Source organism: Pseudorca crassidens, chromosome 2 (genome assembly GCF_039906515.1).
Source record: "Pseudorca crassidens isolate mPseCra1 chromosome 2, mPseCra1.hap1, whole genome shotgun sequence".
Classification (NCBI taxonomy): Eukaryota; Metazoa; Chordata; class Mammalia; order Artiodactyla; family Delphinidae; genus Pseudorca; species Pseudorca crassidens.
In genome coordinates, this window is record NC_090297.1 from 147,062,486 (window position 1) to 147,066,925 (window position 4,440).

The 4,440-nt window shown below is 44.4% G+C and overlaps 1 long non-coding RNA gene across 1 annotated transcript; it reads left to right on the plus strand.

The window, feature by feature from the left end:
• Positions 1 to 324: 324 nt before the first annotated feature.
• LOC137211991 (uncharacterized) lies at positions 325 to 2,020 on the plus strand. Its single transcript, XR_010937313.1, has 2 exons — positions 325 to 635; positions 1,786 to 2,020. It is a non-coding gene; the product is annotated as an uncharacterized lncRNA (long non-coding RNA).
• The last annotated feature ends 2,420 nt before the right edge of the window (positions 2,021 to 4,440 follow it).

Sequence of the window (4,440 nt, forward strand, 5' to 3'; positions counted from 1 at the left end):
GCGGGTGGGTGTCCTAGGCTTACAGGGCCCTTTGTCAATGCAAGAAATCATAAGAGTAACTATGCTAGTCAATCAATCCAACTGGAGATGCTGGAGTCCCAGGAAACTTTTAGGAATGATCTGCTATTTCTCATTTAAGAAAAAGCAAAAAACAAGGACTTCCAGGCTTCCCCATAGGGAGGGAGCTGCTGGCTGGGAACATACATCCACAGAGGTAGGCACTGCAGACTGACTGTGGGAGTCTTCACGGCTCTCAAATGAGCTTCCTGTGTTCTCTTTCCTTTTCATCAGGCCCCGTGCAGATCCACGGCCTATGTGCATTAATTCTCCATGCCTACGCATCAGCATTGCGGTAGGCCTTTATGTATGTTGCCTCCAAGTCTGAACAACATCTCAATGAGCAATGGACTGTTATCTCCAATCTACAGATGAGAAATTAGAGGCCCAGAGAAGTACATTAAATTGCCCAGAACACACTACTACTAAGTGGATGAATCAGATAATTTATTCATTCAGTAAACAAACTAGATTATGCCTCAAGCTATGTAGAGAAGAAAAAGAAAACGTTGAGTTGGTTCTAGTTGACAAGAAATTCACAGTCTAGGAGAGGAAAACAGCAATTATACAGCAATATGGTAAGTAAAATGATAGAGCTATACACAGGGAATTGGGTTAAACACCAAGGGGACATCTAATGCAGCTTGGGAGTGTCAGGGAAGACTTCCTGGAGAAGGTGATGTTTGAGCTGAGGGTTAAGGATAAGCAGGAGTTAGAAGAAAGTATGTGGGGTGGGGCAGGACATTTCAGAAAGAGTAGGTCGCACAGTCAACGTGTGGAATTAAAAATAGCAAGATATGTGGAACTATGAGCAGTTCAGTGTTGCCCTGGGGTTGATCTGACTGGAGTTTATCTGACTTCAAAATGCAAGCCCTGGGCTTCCCTGGTGGTGCAGTGGTTGAGAGTCCGCCTGCCGATGCAGGGGGCACAGGGTCGTGCCCCAGTCCAGGAAGATCCCACATGCCGCGGAGCGGTTGGGCCCGTGAGCCATGGCCGCTGAGCCTGCGCATCCGGAGCCTGTGCTCCACCATGGGAGAGGCCACAACAGTGAGAGGTCCACGTACCGCAAAAAAAAATAAAAAATAAAAAAAATAAAAAATAAAATGCAAGCCCTCTTCCCACTCTGCTTGATCTCCTCAACTAGCTGATTTTGGAGGTGTGGCATATGTGACACGTTACAGGGGCTTGGGATGCCCAGTCTTTACTCTTTAAAATTCTGTTACTGAATTAGCAGAATGTGGGAGGTTTTTACCAGGACTTTTGCATTGTGAGTTCTCAGGAGGGCTTAAAGAGGATCAGGAGGGAGCTGGGCAAAGGCCGTTGACTAACCGAGGCAAAGTCAATTCAGCGCCATTGTTCCGTGGCTGCCCGACAGCAATTTGGAAGAAGGAGGCCAGAGATCACCAGGGAACAATGGCTCCTGGGTTCACTTCCACAAAGCACATTGTGATGAGTCAGAATGAAGCAACAGTTACCTACACCAACATGTCAAGTTGACAGCAGATGAAGAAATTATCTCAGTGAAAGACCAAGGCTGAAGATGGGTGCAGTCCAACAGTGCCAATGATTTTGCTGTGTTCTTTCTATTTTTGGTGGGAGTGGGGTGTTGGGGGACTGTATGATACATGCATTTATGTTTCCTCCTACTAAATAAGTGGATCTGTTTCCGACAGGTGGTCCCCCAAATTGTCCTCACCATTTGGCTTTTTGATCTCCTTCCTTTAATAGGTCTTCTTGTGGTGTCACTTGGAGAGGACCTGTGGACACTTCTGGAGTCTGTCAGGAAATATCTTACCCTACAACCCAGGCCTACTGCAAAGAGGTGGATTTTCTGTCCTGCTGTGACAAATTCTATAGGAAGGATAACCGTGACCAAGTAAGTTAAGGGACCTTTGTTAGAAGTTCTTTCTGTAATGAACACAACATTGTAATTCAACTATACTTCAATAAAAAATAAATTAGGGCTTCCCTGGTGGCGCAGTTGTTGAGAGTCCACCTGCTGATGCAGGGGACGCGGATTCGTGCCCCGGTCCGGGAGGATCCCACGTGCCGTGGAGTGGCTGGGCCCGTGAGCCATGGCCGCTGAGCCTGCGCGTCCAGAGCCTGTGCTCCGCAACGGGAGAGGTCACAACACTGACAGGCCCGCGTACCACACACACAAAAAATAATAACTAATTAAAAAAAAAGAAGTGCTTTCTGATATGGGGCCTGGAATCATAGCACTAGGAGCTGGAAATAACTTTTGTCCTTTTATAGGTCAGAAAACTGAGTTGAGGATAAGAGGGAAGTGACTTGCCAAAGGTAAGAGTCAAATTTGACGTAGAACCAGGAAAAAATCCAGTCTCTTGACTCTAAACCTGGTGCTGTCCCCCATGCTGGTGTTCTCTCCATTGTCACAAAGCCTAAACTACTGTTTAATTATCTTTTAAATGAGCATTGCTCTTTACCTTTTCTTTGCTAAAATATAACCACTTGAAGAACCATATTTTATTTGTAGGTTCAGTGCCCACCACATTGCCTAATACAGTAATAATGTCCCTAGAATATTTCTACCTTTGAATGTGTATACAGAGGCCCCATTGGGAGCTGAGAGTTGGTGGCTCATTTTGATTTAAATGGGACCTCACGTTTAACAGTTCTTCCTGTCTATTATCTTGCCTGGTCCCTGTTCAAAACCAGCTCTATTTTCTGGGTTATTTTTGCATTCATAATCCTTGACAAGAAAATCCTCCCATCTAATCTTTGCTTTATTTCTTTGTTTCAGGAGATTATCTAGCATGTCTAATAGAGCGGCAAGTCACGTCCCGCGGCTCCAGGCCTACAATTCCCCAGCATACCAAAATCAACCACAAGACTTTCCTCCGACCTCACCCAAGTCAGGGCATAGGTGGGGCTGCTCTCTGCCCCTTGGGGAGGAGGAATCTATGACCAAATGGGTATGTTCTTTCTTGATTTCTCCAGGGTTCCCCGGAGAGGTGGTATTCCTGGATGATGGGGTACAGAGAGTCTGAGTTTAACTTTCAATGAAACAATGCAAACTCAGACCTAGGGAAGAATTATCTACCTGAGAGTTGCTGGAATATTGGTGAAATATCACTTCTTGCTATTTAATTCATTCATCTGGGATTGAAAAGACATCTCTTGGGGCTGATTTAGGTCAGTGGTGTCCAACCTATTTTAGTATGGAGAGCACATTTTAATTTCAAAAAATTTATAGACCTGCAGATAAAGATACTTACACTTTAGGAATGCACTGGGAGAGCAAATATTAATAATAGAGGCTATCACCTTAAACGGGATTTGAATTAATCACCACCTTATCTATATACTATCCCAAATCTGAGTTGTTGCTTTCCTTCTGTGTTTCTGTAACTCTTTGGCCTCACCACTGGCCTGGAAACCCCACAAGGCCATAGTTGATTTGCCTAGTTCACTATCTGTTGTATACTCGGCACTTAGCACAGTTCCTGGTACAAAGTAGACACCTTATGTATATTTGTAGAATGAATAAATTAGTACATTAGAAGTATCAGAATAGTTGACTAAACAGTATGATTCATGTACAACTATAGGTACTGATTCACACAAAGATGGTGCCCCTGTGGGGTCCCAGGGCCCACAGATTGGAAATCACGGGTTTAAATTTCCACACTTGGATCCAATATTTTCTTCCATTTTCCCCCGAGGGAGCTTAGTGTTCAGCAGACCACAAATACCAGTCTCTGAGCTTAGAGACACATGATAACTAAAGGTGGGAGCCTGCACCAGTTGACATTCCAAAGGCCGAATGGAAAGTCTAGGAAGAGGACAGAATGCATGACTTAAAGAAGGCTGGGACTTCCTAACACCCACGGCAAAGGGGAGGTTGATGACAGCTTTCCTCAAAAGCCAGTTTCTAATATTTGTAGGAGCAAAAAGTAAGCTAATCTCCAGGAGCCTCTAGGCTGTGTAGTTGGTATTTCAACCCCAAACAGACTTGCAAAGGTACTTTGCCTGTTTCCTCTGTCACCCTATTTGTGTGGAATGTTGATAACTGAAGCGACACACAGTAAATGTGTCTTGTAAGACATTGATTGGGAGTGGAGATGAGTGGGGAAATATAAGAATTGAAAGAAAGAATGCTTGATTTAAAATATGTGAATGTGTCCCTGCCTCACTGAGTGTGTACATTAGTATTTAATTGCTGACATCTCTCTTCCTTCTCTAGACAATGGGCTTCTTCTCTTGATTCTCCCTGCTCCTTCCTCTCCAAACAAAGAGAGGATGGTATTCCAGGTGTGAACAAATCAGGGCGGTTTCCTGCTTCAGATTCAGAGATTCACAGCCCTGAGGAAATGAGTAAAAGAGAGGAGGGGAGAGAGCAAAAGAGATGAAAAGCAGAAT